The sequence below is a fragment of the Musca domestica genome, unplaced genomic scaffold (assembly GCF_030504385.1).
Source record: "Musca domestica strain aabys unplaced genomic scaffold, Musca_domestica.polishedcontigs.V.1.1 1, whole genome shotgun sequence".
Lineage (NCBI taxonomy): Eukaryota > Metazoa > Arthropoda > Insecta > Diptera > Muscidae > Musca > Musca domestica.
Window position 1 is genome coordinate 28,296,337 of NW_026712114.1, and position 18,251 is coordinate 28,314,587.

Consider the following 18,251-nt stretch of genomic DNA (forward strand, 5'->3'; position numbering starts at 1 on the left):
ATAGAAAATAAGATGAAGTTGAAAAAAGCGCAAAGCTAACATATTCTATGTATAGCATTTACCATAAATTAATTTGTTGCTTGAGTTAGATGATGCCTGAAGGTAGGAAAGAAAAGCTATCATAGGAAGGAATAGAAAATATGAGGGGCGGATCGATTGTTGAGGGTAACAGTAGAATTTTGAGTTCAGATCAGGATACAAGTTACATTTTTGGGGAACTTGAGAAGGATTTTAATGACAACCTTAAAAAAAAGCATCAGAAACAAATATGAACACGCTATAGAAGAGCATAACCTTTTAAGAGACTTTCATTAAGGTATGTTTAAGTCTTGAGGTTTAAAAAATATGTTTTCATGGGCCACGGTTTTATTGAGAATAGTTTTGCATGTACAACTACAGGATGAAATGAAAAAATTGCAACCAACTTCAGACTGCCGTCATTTCTAAGCCACTCGTCCGACAGCTGTTAAAATTATTCCAATGACAGCTTATTATATTGTTTACAAGCGTACAAAAGAATTTTGTTGAGAATTTTCCAGAAAAAAAGTTATTCGTGATGGAATTTAAGGGTGATAGTGACGTGATGTGATTTCTTTATATTTGGCAGGAAAACCACAAGTGGCTATCGTTGGAGCACTCCAGCATCGCTCGTTACCGTGACACTGGCAGCGTAGCCCGACGTGAAGGAAGTGGACGGAAGAAACAGCAACATCAGCCGAAATGGTTAGAAAAGTAAAGAAGCGACTTGATCGAAGCCCGCATCAGAGTGGCCGAAAAATGGCTCGTGAGCTGAACACATCGCAATATTCCATTCGGCAAATATTAAAAAATGAGCTCGGGGTAAAACCATTGAAATTTCAAAAAGTGCAAGAACATACACCGCAACAGAAAGAAAATAGACTCAAAAGAGCTAAAGAGTTGCTTCGCTTGGCCGAAAGTGGTGAACTGTCGAATTTGGATTTCTTCTTCTTTTGTAAACAAATAAAATGGTAGTGTTTACCTGCCAAAGAGGTCACCTTCGGTTGGCCTCCAGAACTCAAGTACCGGCCATGGTGATGGTGTGGGCCGCCATAACAGCCGATGGTCGCTCTCCGCTCGTATTAATCGACCGTGGCATCAGAATAAATTCCGGATATTATCATTTTGGCCGCAGACCTTGCACATTCCAACAGGACTCAGCACGTGCCACCCAAGTATGGTTACAAAATGAGGTTTCTCGCTTCATTTCTAGCGCACAATGTTTACCAAAATCTCCAAATACCAATCCGTGGGACTATTGTGCCCAGAGTATTTTGGAATGCAAGGTTGACACTAAAAAATACCAAAGTGTCGATCACTTCAAGCAAGCGCTTCGCCGGGAATGGGCCAAAATATTGCAGAGCAATATTTGGGCAGAGTGTGACGGTTTCATTGGCCGTTTGAAGGCCATAATTAGTGCCAAATGTGACCAATTCGAATAAATCTCAACTTATTCTAAAATTTGATGCTATTTCCGACATTTTTTGCTTTCATTCAAAAAAATTAAAAAAAAAAAATTAAAAATTATGGCGTTTGACTCTGTTGCAGTTGTTTTATTTCACCCTGTATTGGAATTATAGACATGGATTATTAATTATTTTCCATGGACTATTCATAGTAAAACGTGTGTATTTTTTAAGAATAATTTGAAGTAATGGTTGTATATTTATAGAAATGCTCTTGAGGGACTATGAAAGTTATACTCTTGGATATTTTTTACAATACAATTCGGGAAACCATGATTATTTCATAATGAAACAGTATTGACATTATTATGAAGTTTCAACGAATGTTTGTTTGGGGAACTACCAAGTCCAATATTTTGGATTTATTTCTATAATCCTGAATTTTTAGAATGCCATCAACAGGACTTTAAGCTTTACAGCCACTTTATGTTTTTAATGTTTGTCGCGAAAGCATTTATGAAGATTTTTGAGGGAAAAATTACTAAAGGATTTTCAATACCAAAACCTTGTATTTTTCTAAATACCTTAACGATCTTCTAGCATTTCTTATATAACTTCTTCTTCCAACTGATTAAACTTCACCCATACCACTTTTCTCTAAACAAAGAAGGTTGCCTTACTCGATTCCATGTCGAAAATATGTTGGTTGCAGCTGCTGCTACTATTGCTGTTGCTGCTGCTTTATGTTCTTGTTGCTATTACTATTATGACTGTTATTGCTGTTGATGTGGCCAATGCATATTTGCTGTCCTCCTGGAGAGTGTCTAAGAATGTCCCTTATTTCATGTAAAGGGCGACATAAGAATGTTAGTTTGATGTAGGACGCTTTACATGGCAAGTCAAGCGGCGGGACCAACAGTGCCAGGCACAAACTCACCAGCCAACACATTGCTGATAGCATACGGCTGGAATCCCATCCCCAGTTGGCTAACTAAGCTATTCTCAAACATGACACACACTCAGACACAATATAGATAGCTATACACTCGCATAAGTATTTTAGGTGGACAGTAGGAGCTGGAACAAATATTAATCAGTTTTGAAAATGTGTTGTGTGTTGGAATTCTTAAAGTTCAGTCATTTTCAGTTTATTGTAATGACAATGGACTTGACTTGTCTTGGGCAACCAACCACCAGGCGACTTAAATTGGTATTCTAGTTGGCTTTTTCTTTTGGTCAATTCTGTTTTTTTCTTCTCTTGTATTTTTACAATGCCAAGTTGTGTTTACTCCATTGACCGCATCGAGTTGATTGTTGTCATAAATGGTTATAGTGTTAATCATGCCTGATTCTCTGGCCATCCATTTAAAGGCAAAAGTGTTTGATGAAAATAATTTCTGCTGTTTTTAGCATTTTGATGATGGCAGCTATTCGAAGGGAATGTGTTTGGTTTGTCTATTTGGTAGCGAAAAATAATAATTAACTTTGAATTTTACAAATTGTTATTGTTTTTTTTTTTTTGTGCCAACGTTGTGATGAGAAGTGGAGAGAGTACTTCATGGTGTTTTTCCATGACTCAAGAAATGTTTTAGAGAAGAAATGGAATTCTTGGTCAGATCTATAATAATGACACGATATACACATTTAGTTTAGTAAACACTAATTAACAAATTTTAGTAAAGCCAGATGCTGAAAATACGTTTTAGTCATTAAAACAAAACATTATAGTTTTAATTATTTCTTTCTTCACTTTAAAATTGTAAACTTTCGTGTTAAAAAAAAGACTCAATAAATTTGAATTGAATTGAAAATTGACACTATCAGAGAAGTAATGGCGGAGTTTTACATACTCGCATTCATATTTAGTGGATTTTTATAGTCACAATTTTGTTTTTTTTTTTTCAAGAATAAGAAATCTTTAAAAGTAGATATTGAAGTAGCGTTTTTGAGTCACAATAATGAAAATACTAAGTTTATGTTGAATTCAGTTTTAATAACAGTTTTTGGGAATTTTGGTGTTTAATCGTGGCTTTTTATACCCTCCACCATAGTATGGAGGGTATATTAAGTTTGTCATTCTGTTTATAACACCTTGAAATACACATCTTAAACCCCGCAAAGTATATAAGTTAATGTTAGAAGTTAAAGTTTATTTCACACTGCTATGGTGTTTCTTTATTTTGTTACTAACATTTATGTTGCGGTGCTATGCACCTCTCTTGTTGGATTTACAATTATGAATTAGCTTCAACTTAAAACTAATATTATACTGCAGCCTGGTCGTGCTCGTTATTACGCTGAGTCATCACTTGCGGTGCGCTGGTATTAGTGCGCGTGTTTGTGGCGGATGACTGCCCTGGTGTCATATTCCTGTTGATTTGTCGGACTGCTTGCGCACTGCTTGCGCAGCATAATGATGGGAATGTTTACTAGTTGGTTTGCATATTTAGTTTGATGTTTATTAGGGTGAGCCGTTAACTCCTCCCTCTCGAATTATCAAGCGTCTCGATTGATGTGTTTAGAAATATGGCAGATTATAAAGACTGCCGCGTTGATTCAAGTTAATATTGTGGTTTGCTAGTTGTTTTGTCTTGATAACAGATTCTGTTGTGCCGGCTGCCAATTGGCTTTCTGACACAGTCATTTCTATTTGAGGTCTAGACATTCCTTCATGTGGGGTCATTTTTATAATTTTCATACTAGTTTTGCGCCTTTGCCTCATTTTTACTGCCATCAGGAGGATGACCAATGCTAATATGAGACTGATGTTAAAACATAAACTGGTCTTGAATTCAGTATTTAGACGCTCGATTCTTTTATTACTTTTCACGTGCAACGTTTTTAGTAGTTGTAGAGATAGTATTTCTTCGGTGTAGTTGTTTCTAGCTGAGTGTTTTAGTAGCGCAGGCAACGGTTTGGAGTAAGCAGCTTCTTCGACGGTGAAATTTTTGTTGCCTATCCTAATTGTAGAATTACTAAATCTTATTAAATAAGTTCCTGTTACATTTTTTTCGTTTCCATTTATGACAATATTTTCTTTTATGTTATTTATCAAAATTAATCCAGGTTCTATTTCCTCTAAATTATTAATGTGATCTGCATTTACTATTGAACAATTATGTGGGCTATTAGTTACTAATTTAGGAATACATGTATTGTTTGTTATATTGGCTACATTAGATTCTAGACATAATTCAATACCATTTATTTTTTGACAAGGACTTTTAATTCCAAATGTTGCTCTTTCACATTTTACAATTTTCTTATAATCAAGATTTAAAACAGTATTTTGATTTTTTACAGGTCTTATGGTTATGACATTACAAATTTCTTTTACAGTTTTGGGAATGCTTATAATGTAAATTATATTAGTACTATTGTTTACAATTTTTATTCGTGCTAAATTTAAAGCTTGTTCAATGTTTTGAAACGGGATTTCATCTTGATTAAATATTTCTTCTATTTTCCTAATTTCTATTTCCGATAAAATAAATGTGTTTACAATGTTGGATTTTGTTAAATGAATGGCCGAATTAATATTCGTTATTTCCTCCTTTAAAATTTCAACTTTGTACTTTGCCTGCAATATGAGGGTATTACGGAAGTCCTCACTAGTCTTTAAAATTTTTGAAATACTATTTGTCGCATTCGTTATCTCCTGCATTCTTTCTATTAGATCTCTGTTGATTATTAACTGGTTATTGCTGTTGTCTGTTAACTCATTGATTTTGTTTTTCAAAAGCATAAGGTCATCATGGTCTGGACTACCTGCCAGCCATTTCCACGCCGTTCCAATCTCATCAAGAGATCTTTTAGATCTCTCTTCAGGCATTAGCCGATTTATAAGGTGAGATAGGGTAGTGATGTCATTATGTAGGAAGGGGAGTAGTGGGTGGTTGTCTGGAATTCCTTTGGCCAAGTCGTCCTTGATCCTCTCTAGAGTGTCATGATATTCCTTGATGTTAATAACATGCAAAATTTTGAATGTCCCTGTTTGTATTTTTCCTATTCCACTCTCTATAAGAACCACTTCTGATTGAGAGTAGTCCAATATTTCTGTGACCCCTAGGCAACCTGTAATTAAGAACTGGAAACCCGGTAAATAAGTAAGTCAGTTTCTGATATGACTCTTATGGACTATTCTCCCTGATTGAGTCAGGACAGTTGAGTGCCTATTCTCCTTTACAACTTCTTCTTTGAAACGTTTAGATAATTTGGTTCCTAATCTCTTGTTCTGTTTGACAAATATTTTCTGACCTTCTTGATATTCTTTTGGTTCTTCCCTAACACGATTATGATTTGCCAAATCATTTTCCTGTTTCCTCAAGAGTCTTTCGTAGTTGTTAAGGCGAGTCCTTTCGTAGTCCTCTGGTCCAAAGGTCGTCGGTCGTCCAAAAAATAGATCTACGGGTTTCTTTCCAATTGACGAATGTATTGTGTGATTGTACTTGTTAACGCTATCTTGCAATAGCTCCTCAAAAGAGTAATCGGGTCGCTCACACTTACTGCAACGCATAATTTCCGATAAGGTCGAATGGAATCTCTCTATTTGCCCATTAACCTCGCTCTTATAAGGCGGTGCCGTAAAAATTTCCATGCCAAGTTCGTCTTCCAACATAAACCGAATGGTCTGAGAATTGAAAGATCGCTCGTTATCAAATACAATTGACTTCGGGACCCCAAAGTAGAAAATTATTTCTCTCAATGGTTTCCTAATGTCTTCAATGCCTTTGCCATTTATCATTCTGGTTACTGCGAATTTTGTAAATTTGTCTATTGCGGTTAAAACTCGAAACTTGTCTGTAGAGAAGATATCTATGTGGATTGTATGCCCAGGATAAGTTGGCATAGGTGTCTTATTAAGTTTGGGAGCGTTCGGATGTCGCTCATACTTATTTTCTTTACATACTTTACAGATATTGATCACATTCTTTATTTTCCTAGTCATGGAAGGGAAGTAATAGCTCTCTAAAATTTGTCTCCTATTCTCGGCATTATTCCTATGTGCTCTGTTGTGAGTCTCAATAATGATTTGTTTTTGTCTCTCCTCATCAGTAACATCTTCAACCATTGTTCGAGCGAATCGTACTTTAATGTTTCTGAAGTGATGAGGGTACAGTGCTTGAATCATAAGCATAACTGGCTCTGAGGTCTTGATGCCGTTGACTACTGTAGGATTTAAGTATCTCTTTAATATGACTTTCAGATCTGATTCCGCTAGACTGGTTTCTTTAATGATATGTCTATGGTAGGAGGGAAATACAATGTTAAATTCATATGAGGAAGCTGATGATTCCTCAATAATGATCTGATTTTTGAAGGTATTTATTGGCACCTCAGCGGAAGGAATTAGGTCTTCCGATGAGTCCTCGGCACTGTGAACCGTGGGCGTTAGGGAGTTAACATCTGTCACTGGTGGTCTCGATAGCGTGTCCGCGACTACATTCGTGCTACCTGGTTTATAAATTAACTCGTAATTATATTCTTCTAACTGTGCCTTCCACTTCTTCATCTTCACATTTGTGTTCTTGTTGCTTAGCGCAAATGTCAAAGGTTGATGGTCGGTAAATATCTTTATGCTTCTTGCTCCATACAAGTAACAATTCAATTCCTTTAAAGCCCAAATTATCGCCAGCATTTCTTTCTCATTTGTCGCATATTCCTCTTCTGCCCTACTGAGAGTTCTAGAAAGGTATGTGATAGGTCTATTGCCTTGAGATAAAACTGCTCCTAAAGCGTATTTCGAGGCGTCAGTAGTGAGTTCAAAGGGCTTATCAAAGTCGGGATAGTTCAAAACGACTTCCTCCGATACCAAACAGTTCTTGAGCTGTTTGAAACTTTCAATCTGTTCGGAATTCAAATTGACACTGATTTTTTTTGACTGGTTTCTCGGGGTTTTCCCTATATCGCCTCTCATCATGGAAGTTAATGGTTTGGCTATTTGAGCATAGCCCCTTATGAATCTCCGATAATGTCCGGTCAAACCCAGGAACGATCGCAAGTCATGAACTGTTCTAGGTTGAGGGAAATTAACTATGGCCTTAAGTCTGTCTGGGTTTGCAGAAAAACCTCCTTCCTTTACATTGAACCCTAAGAAGTCAATTTCTTCCTTTAAGAATTCACTCTTGTCCAAATGAACTTTCAGATTAGAGTCTTCCAAAGTGCGGAATATTATCCTCAAATTTTCAATGTGTTCCTTTTTAGTCCTACCAAATATCAAAATGTCATCAATGTAGACGTAGCACCGTTTCCCTATATGCTCTCTAAGAATATCATCTAGAGCTCTTTGGAATATTGCAGACGCGTTACGTAGTCCAAATGGTAGTCTTGTGAACTCGAACTTTCCATTCTTGACGGAAAAAGCTGTTTTCTCAATATCGGATTCCCTAAGTGGAATCTGATGGAATCCGCTCTTTAAATCTATGGTGGAAAAGTATTTCTGTTCGCCTAAGTTAGCCAAGATTTCTGTAATTTCAGGTATGGGGTATCTGTCAGGTCTAGTTATCTCATTAAGTTTCCTATAGTCAATAACCATGCGGTATTTTTTCACACCTGAAGCATCTGGTTTTTTTGGTACTATCCAAACTGGAGCATTATATGCGGACCTGGAAGGGCGAATTATCCCGTCCCTTAATAGTTCTTCTATCTGTTTGTCAATTTCGGATTTCAGTGCCATTGGATACGGATAGGATTTTGAATAAACTGGACTATCACTACTCGTATTAATTTCAGCTTGTACGATTGTTGAATAAGTGAGTTTTTTATTGGGATCTGCAAAAAGGTTTGGATGGTCATCCAAAATATTCCTGACTTCTTTTTCATCTTCGGGATTTAGATGATTTAAACGTAGATTCATGTTATTAATCTCATCAATTTGCAGCTCTTTCAAAGGAAATTTCTTTCCATCCAGAATTGTGAGATAGGATCTCCAAGTGTAAATCACTGCATTCAAAGATTTCAGGGTATCATTCCCTATTATCCCATCAAAGGTCTCTAGACCAGGAAGGATGTAAAATTCTAACTTTCCGATCCCGCAATTAAAAATGTCAATAAAACTATGGGTCTCTATACTAACTATGCCGCCTACGGACTTAACATGAAAAGGTTTCTGGTTCTTTAGAGGGTTTCTAATAAATTTGCCATTAATATAATTTTTGTTCGAACCGGTGTCTATAAGAAATTTAAGTTCGTTGCCATTTTTCATTCTGAAAGGGAGGTATGGCAACGTTGAAGCTAGTCTAAAAAATTAACGTCATCTACAATTGCCAACTGATCGTCTAGATCCTCCTCGTACGCTTCGTCATAGGAAACCTCATATTCCTGTTCATCAGAACCATTCATTTCATCCGGCTCTGCATCCTCACGTATTTGGGCCTCAACATTAAACATTCTCTGCTGCTTTTGCGGCTGATGAATATTTCCTGAATTATTTCTCTTAAAGTTAGGCTGAACATTGTTAAAAGCATTACTCAACTGTGGCCTATTCTGATAGTTTACCTGCCTAGTCTGTATTGATTGATCCACGTCCATTGGTACAGCAGGTTTAGGAGGAAGTGGGGGTCTGTATCCTCCGTATTGGGGGTGTCCAAAATTATTCACTACTGGAGGTCGATTCGAAAAGTTCGCCGGCCCTCCGTATTGTTGTTCTCCACTTCGGAAATTCCGATAACGATATTGAGTAGGGCCTCTGTACCTTTGGTCACCTTGAAAATTCCTATCACCAATCGTCAGCTGTGGGTAAAAATGTCTAGGAGGGTTAGTTTGGGGGATCCTGTTTGGTCTAGATCCTTTCTCGGTAGCGTGTTGAATACGCACACCTAGATTACCTAATTTTAAACAGGCATTTAGAGCCTGAGGCAAACTTGTCGGGTTTGTAACACTCACTAAGCTTGGAAGATTACCATTAAGTCCTCGAATAAAGGTGTCCAAAGCCTTGTCCCTATATGTTTGGGTCAATACATCCAAAGCCTCGTTCCCTATATCCAGACAATCAATCTTGTCCAGAATCAAAGACAAATGGTGGTAAACCTTCTGGTAAAAATCTGTTATGGTTTGCCCACCCTGAGATAGGACGGTCATTTGATACTCTAAGGTCGAAATATCTCTCTTATCTGAAAAATGAAGCACTAAACACTTTCTTATCGCTTTCCAATTTAATGGGGTCCGATAAGACTCCAAAGCCGTGTCGGCCTCACCAACAATTTTATGCCTAACAGTGTGTAGAATTGTGAAGTATTTGGTTGTTCCCCTTTGTGACTCATAAATGTTCATGATCCTATCAACAGCTTTCCTCCACGAACTAAATTCTCCTGGCTTGCCCGAGAATTCCCTTAACGTCTTCACTATGTCTGGTATTCTCTCTCCTTCTGAGATATCCCCAGATCCTTCTATGTCGACATCTTTAGTGGCGGTAACATCCTCCCCCTGTTTGAGAAGGTTTGCCACCGTCTCACTTATTATTCGTTTCACCTCATTAGTCTGACTTTCCGTAAAGGGATTAAACCTTACGGGAGCTGCCCCAGAAGGCGAAGATGTCTGTCCTGAAACACTCATAGCTTCGACTCTTGTTATTAAGTTGTTTAAATCTTCCGGCATTGGCCGCTCGAAAAAAAGGAGAAAAAGAAACACCAAATCCTAGTTCTCGTCACAAATCTATTATCAAAATTTCTTTAAACTTATTTCAGCACGGATATGACTCTTTAAATTTGGATGCCACACTCTATTTTTTGTTTAACTTAATCTAACATTTCATATTTCTTACATTTGTTAATTTCGCACAAATATGATTTTTTTTGTAAATTTAGATGTCACACTTTATTTTTTGTTTTACCTTACTCTAACATTTCTTTCTTCTTACTTTGTTATTTTTGTTAAACGTATTCTAGCACAAATATGATTTTTTGTAAATTAGATTTCACACTTTCACTTTCTGTGTTATTCCTTATTTTGTTTAATTTTATTTTAACATTTCTTCTTTTTTACTTTTGTTAAATTTATAATAACTTACTAATAATAATTTGATCATTTTCCTTATATCCCGGTAGTCCGCTAGTTCTTACGTAACATCCTTTTCGTACTCCTACTCAGGAACGGTTCTCGTACCGGCTGTTGGGATGTTTTAATCCTTGTGGTTGTTGGGTTCTAGGATGTGTTGATCCTTGTAGTTGTTGGGCGCCAGTTAATGTTAGAAGTTAAAGTTTATTTCACACTGCTATGGTGTTTCTTTATTTTGTTACTAACATTTATGTTGCGGTGCTATGCACCTCTCTTGTTGGATTTACAATTATGAATTAGCTTCAACTTAAAACTAATATTATACTGCAGCCTGGTCGTGCTCGTTATTACGCTGAGTCATCACTTGCGGTGCGCTGGTATTAGTGCGCGTGTTTGTGGCGGATGACTGCCCTGGTGTCATATTCCTGTTGATTTGTCGGACTGCTTGCGCACTGCTTGCGCAGCATAATGATGGGAATGTTTACTAGTTGGTTTGCATATTTAGTTTGATGTTTATTAGGGTGAGCCGTTAACTTATATATTCTTGACCAACATAAAATTCTACGTCGATTTAACGATGTCCGTCTGTCTGTCCATCTGTCCGCTGATATTATGTGACGTAGAGCGTCAACATTTAGCACAACAATTTGTATTTTGTCTAGGATTGTTGGTATTGAAAATGAGATATATCGGCCAGGTTTTGGTATAGTCCCCCCATCGGTACCTTCCGATATTCGGTATTTTGGTGATTTTGGCCACATTTTTTCACAGATTTGTCTGAAAATTGGAATTTCTAGATTATAATGGGTCCTAGTTCGTGTGGCGAAACATTGTATGTATAGGGCCACGGTTTGGTATAGCCCCCATATAACGGTACCTTCCGGCGTCACATTTCATTCATGTCACATTTTTTCACCGATTTGTCTAAAAATTGGTATTTGTTGGTCATGATGGGCTCTAGCTTCGGTGGCGAAACATTGTAATTATAGGTCCACGTTTTGGTATAGCTCTAATATAACGGTACCTTCCCATATTCGGTATTTTGATGATTTTTGCCAAATTTCTTCGCGGATTTGTCTAAAAATGGGTCCTAATGGGTTTTAGCTCCGTTTGGGAAACATTATATGTATAGCACCAAGTTTTTGTATAGCCCCATATAGCGGACCTGATATTCGGTATTTTGATGATTTTTGTCACATTTTCCCACAAATATGTCTTAAAATTTGTATTAGTGGGTCATAATGGTTTCTAACATTTCCTTTACCCTACGGTGGAATGTATTAAAAGTTCGGCACGGCCGATCTTAATGTTTTTACTTGTTAAATATATTTTTTTCAAGCCCATTCGGACCAATAATAGTCGAGAATTTTTAATATTTTGTAAGGCAATAATAAGGCAATAATCGTGGATTTTTAAATATATTTGTTTCAAGGCCCTTCGGCCCAACAATCGTGGCTTTTTTTAACATTTTTAAGGCAATAAACGTGGATTTTAAAACATATTTTTTTCAAGGCCCATCGGACCAACAGTCTTGGATTTTTAAATATATTTTTTTCAAGGCCCATCTGATAATCGTGGATTTTTAAATATATTTGTTTCAAGGCCCTTCGGCCCAACAATCGTGGCTTTTTTTAACATTTTTTAAGGCAATAAACGTGGATTTTAAAACATATTTTTTTCAAGGCCCATCGGACCAACAGTCTTGGATTTTTAAATATATTTTTTTCAAGGCCCATCTGATAATCGTGGATTTTTAAATATATTTGTTTCAAGGCCCTTCGGCCCAACAATCGTGGCTTTTTTTTAACATTTTTTAACGTGGATTTTAAAACATATTTTTTTCAAGGCCCATCGGACCAACAGTCTTTGATTTTTAAATATATTTTTTTCAAGGCCCATCTGATTAAATATCTTGGACTTTTAAATTTATTTTTTTTTCAAGACCGATCGGATTAACAATCGTGGATTTTTAAACATATTTTTTTTCAAGGCCCCTCAGACCAACAATGGTGGATTTTATTATTATGACTATTGTTATTATTATTATTATTATTATTATTATTTTTATTATTATTATTACTATTATTATTATTATTATTATTATTATTATTATTATTAATATTATTGTTAATATTATTATTTATATTATTATTAATATTATTATTATTATTATTATTATTATTATTATTATTATTATTATTATTATTATTATTATTATTTAATGTAGCATAGTCTTCATAATATTCTTAATTCCAAATTTCAGTTTCTTTACATTTCCATTGAAACTATCATGCTTCTCGAATATGTCAAATATAAAGCAAAAATATATTACTCAACTCAACTGACATCAAGGCAAAGTTGGGTAAGAAAGTTGCGGTAGCGAGCCTCCCAAAATGTCTCTTTTTACTGCCAAAGGCCTTTGGATGATGACCACACAAATGTTAAAAATCACACCTCATATTTTAAAGGCGACACATTGGCTAACACAAACTCACAATAACCCACAATGATACTGGAGGCAAAATGATCTCATGATGGAGCCTCCCAAGTCGGGCCTTCGCACACAGATGCAAAAAGAATTTGCGAAAAAAAAAAACGAAGAAGCATACGTATTGAAATTGCAATCGAAGCTCAGGCATTGGGGAAATATCAATAATATTTTAAAGTTTTCAACATATTCTGTCGTAAAAGAAGACGGCTGTTTTTGTAAATGGCAGAACAAGCTAAGCTGATGTTGCACAATACGGCCTGGTCAATGGCAAATGTCTGTCGAAATGCATATTAAATGTAAAATCCTTAACAGCTGAAATATATATGTAAAAGAATTCATGAGGAAGGCATCGTCGAGAGGGTTATTTTATTTTGTCACTTGGTGGTGGTGGCAACATCCCCCCTTCATCGTTTTTCTTCCTTCCCAGCTATAAATCATCTTGCCAAAATGGTTGCATTCAAACACAAGATTCAAAAAGTATTTGCTTATTTTGCTTTCTTCTTAAGAAAAAAAAAAAAAAAAAAACAAATAATAAGAACAAAAAGAAAAATAAAACGGTCAACGCTTTATGGAATAGGAGAAGAAGACACCCATACCTTTGCCCGGACAGCCACATAAAAAGATATTTAAAAAAAATATATTTTTTATGTAGCCGGTAGCAAAGTGGCTGCTGGCCACAACAGATTGGGTGTTTGCTGAGATGGATGCAGAGCTCAACATGCTTTTCTGGTGGCCATAAAGCAAATCTTGAAAAGGGTTTTGACTTTCGTTGGCTTATTTGTTTGCTAGCTCTGTGGCTTTTGTTTGCCGTTGACGAGATGACGGTGACACCGACGACGACAACGGCGACATATGAATGCAATTTAAATATTTTCTGTTGCTCGATGATCTCTACATGGTTTTCATAAATTATTCATATTAAAAACTGAACAAACAAAATGCAGAGAAGAGAATAATACTACAAATAACGCTTTACGATGGTAATACGGCGATGGTGGTAACAACAGCTATGCCAGTTGGAAATCTGCTTGAAATCAAATCGAGGGAGGATTTTGAAAAATAGTTAAAACGACAATGTAATAATTAATTTGGAGATTTTATGAGAGTTACTTTTCGAAGGATTTTCTGGCCATTTCGACTTTTTAAAATAATATATTTTTTTAAACGCATTGTTACAAGGTGGGTTTTTTTTTTAAAGTACAGGGTGAGCTGAAAAAAAAACTGCAACAAACTTCAGACTGCTATCATTTCCAAGCTACTTGTCCGACAGCTGTTAGAAGTGTGACTGCTTATAATATTGTTTACAAACATACAAAAGCATTTTGGTGAGAATTTCCCAGAAAAAAAGTTATTCCTGATGGAATTCGAGGGTGATATTGTGATTTCTTTATATTTGCCTGGCAATCCACAAGTGGCTATCGTTAGAGCACTCCAGCATTTAAATGTGAATAAATCTTTTATGTCTCATACCATCGCTCGTTACCGTGATACTGGTAGCGTAGCCCAACGTCAAGGAAGTGGACGGAAGAAAACAGCAGCATTAGCAGAAATGGTTCGAAAAGTAAAGAAGCGACTTGATGTAAACTGGCGTCGCAGTGGCCGAAAAATGGCTCGTGAGCTGAACATATCGCAATATCCCATTTGGCATATTTGAAAAATGAGCTCGGGGTAAATCCATTGAAATCCCAGCAAGTGCAAGAACTTACTTAGAGCTAGAGAGTTGTTTCGCTTGGCCGAAAGTGGTGAACTGCCGAATTCGGTTTTCTCCGATGAGAAAAAATTTGTTGTCCAGCAGCTTGTAAACAAATAAAATGATCGTGTTTACTTGCCAAAGAGGTCAACTGAGAATGTGCACCTTCGGTTGGCCACTAGCACTCAAGCGCCGGCCATGGTGATGGTGTGGACCGCCCTAACAGCCGATGGTCGCTCTCCGCTCGTATTAATTGACTGTGTCATCAGAATAAATGCCGAATAATATCGCGGAAATATTTTGGAGTGTGTATTAAAGCCTCGGGCACGCAAACATTTTGGCCGCAGACCTTGGGCATTTCAACAGGACTCAGTACCTTCGCACTTAGCACGCGTCAACTAAGAATGGTTACAAAATGAGGTTCCTTGCTTCATTTCCAGCGCACAATGGCCACCAAAATCACCGGATACCAATCCGTTGTACTGTTGCGTCTGGAGTATTTTTGAAAGCAAGGTTGGCACTAAAAAATACCCAAGTGTCGATCACCTCAAGTAAGCGTTTCGCCAGGAATGGGCCAAAAATACCGCAGAGCAAAATTTGGGCAGCTTGTGATGGTTTAATTGGCCGTTTGAAGGCCATAATTCGTGCCAAATGTGAACAATTCGAACAAATCTAAACTTATTCTAAATTTTGATGCTATTTCCGATATTTTTTTGCTTTCACTCAATAAAATTTAAAAACAAAAAATGTAAAAATTATGGCGTTTGACTTTGTTGCAGTTTTTTATCTCACCCTGAACCCAGATTTTCGGGTAAAAAATCTGGGGTCCCGGATCCGTCCCCGAAGAAAAAATAGTTTCCCGGAATCAGGGTAAAAATAACTAACCCTGGAAAAAATTTCGAAAACATCGAAGATTTTTTACTAAATTGGAGTTGTTTCGAATATTTTGGCGATAATACAGGGTTGCCCATATTCGACGGACCCATCTGGCAACGCCATAACTTTTGACAGAGATGTCACATCGCTTAATGACATACCGCGTTTGAACCGTCAGTCCAAGCAGATTTTTACCATGAACCAATACACGCCACGCGAGCGCTCTGAAATACTTGAAATTTACATTCAACAGAAGAAGTCAATTGTGAAAACTCAACGTGCATTTAAAACCTAAAAAAATGTGAGAAGTGCGCCTTCTAAGAACACCATTAAGCGTTTATACGAAAAATTTTCGACTGGTAAGGCTCTTTCTAACCCGAAGAGGCCATATAAAACTCGACCAAGGCGATCGGCCGAGAATATCGCTGCCGTACGAGCCAGTGTTGAGAGGTCCCCAAGAACATCCCAAGAACGCCGTTCTCAGAAGTTGGATATGGCTCGGTCCACTTTACAACGGATTATTCGCATTGATTTGCATTTGTTCCCGTACAAAATTCAATTGACGCAAAGAATGTTGCCTGCGGACAAGCCTCGTTGATTGGAATGGGCCCAAAAAAACATGGGCCTCGGCACGCAAACATTTTGGCCGCAGACCTTGGACATCCCAACAGGACTCAATACCTTCGCACTTAGCACGCGCCACCCAAAAATGGTAAAAAATGAGGTTCCTCGCATCATTTCCAGCGCGCAATGGCCACCAAAATCTCCGGATACCAATCCGTTGGACTATTGTGTCTGGAGTATTTTTGAAAGCAAGGTTGGCACTAAAAATTACCAAAGTGTCGCTCACCTCAAGTAAGCGTTTCGCCGGGAAAGCGCCAAAATACCGCAGAGCAACATTTGGGCAGCGTGTGACGGTTACATTGGCCATTTGAAGGCCATAATTCGTGCGAAAGGTGAACAATTCGAACAAATCTAAACTTATTCTAAAGTTTGATGCTATTTCTGATATTTTTTGCTTTCACTCAATAAAATTGAAAACAAAAAATGTAAAAAGTTATGGCGTTTGACTTTGTTGCAGTTTTTTTTATCTCACCCTGTATGCATACATCCATATTACTTCCCAATTTTTAAACTCCCATCCGCCATTTGTAATGCAAAATAAAAAAAAAATCTCCCCATTTTATCGGCAAACAATAGGCGAAAAAAGGAAAATCCAAAAAAAAAGAATGAAAAACTTACAACAAAAGACAAAATCAAAATGTAACTATTTAATGCTAATGTCCTAACCATAAGAAAAAAAACCCAACCACAAAAGTGAATATAGAATACAAAGTAGCAATTCTCCTAACAAACCAAAAACAAATTTTGCCACATTTGGTTATGGCCAGATATTATATAACTGTAAGATAATACTTTTTCTTCTTGCCTAATATTAACTAGCCTTTGACTGCCAGCAAGCTCTAAGTATATTTTTCATTTTTTATTATTATTTAATGAAAAAAAAAAAAAAAAGAAATGGCAGATAAAACGAAGACGTTCTCAGATCGCTTGACCTCTGAAGTGAGCTTTATGTAACAGTTGGCCTGGCCTTTTTGCCTTGGCGGTGCAATGTAGGTGATGATGTCACCTCAGTTCTGCTTGAGAGGAATAACAATTTTTGCTATTGTTGTATTTGGAGATTGTTTCTTTTGATAAAATTATTTCTTTGGACATGATTTATGAGTTGCGGTGAAGCGAGGCGTTGTTGACAAATTTTTATTGTTCCCCTTTGGGAGTTATACGAGTATGTATGCAAAGGAATGTAAATAATATTTGTTTGCTGAGAATGGTACTGTTCTATAGCTGTCATCATTTGTCAAAAGGAGGGTAGATGTCGGGGTTGATTTGTTGTGAGACATGAGAAGGCAATGAATAGTGGAGTTTGTGTCTTAAGTCTTTTGATTTTATTATTTTTTTTATTTACAGTATATGACTTTTCCATTAAAGTTAAATAATAAACAACCGTAAGAAAATTGTAAAATAAATCTAAGTCTACAGAATAGTTTTTATTGTATTTAACTTAATTATTTTTTTTTTGAAAATTCACCATTTTTATACCTTAGCACACTATGTTTGATTGCGCCAAAAATTATGTAAAAGCTCAAAATATTGGTTTCCCACATAGAAACCTATATATGGATCTTCATATCTCGCCGAGCTGATTCGATCTAGCTATGTGTGTCCGTCCGTCCGTCTGTCCAAGTTAATTTGTAATCAAGCTAAAGGTCGCAATTATGATCCGATCCTTACGAAATTAAAAATTGCGGTAGGGTTCGAGTAAGAATAGAAGCCTATTGTTTTTGGAGATGATCGCAAAATATTTATGGTCTGAAATGGACCAAAATTTTTTTTCTTCAATTTGCAGTTGCTCTATAGGCCACAATTATGAACCAATCGAACAAATCGGAAAAAATTTACATGGAGTTAGAGCTTAGGACTGTGCAGCAGCCTACCAATTTTGGCGGACATCGGACAATATTTAACGCGTAAAATAGAGTCTAACTTTTATTTAAGAAAATACGAAAACTTCCATTAAACCGCGAATATTTTTAAAGCCAGCCAAATCTCAAACACGTCAAAAGGGACCTTCTGGCCATAAAAGTGATGCTAAAAGTCAAGATATAACAAAATATGTACAATAAAGGGTGAAATAAAACACTGCAACAACAGGTCAAACATCATAATTTTGACATTTTTTTTAAATTTTATTGAATGAATGCAAAAAATATCGGAA

At 36.6% G+C, this 18,251-nt stretch overlaps 1 protein-coding gene across 1 annotated transcript in view; it reads right to left on the reverse strand.

Annotated features, from left to right (window-relative positions):
* Nucleotides 1–18,251, reverse strand: part of LOC101899769 (cadherin-99C) — a 325,203-nt gene that overhangs the window by 65,904 nt on the left and 241,048 nt on the right. The window lies entirely within an intron of this gene.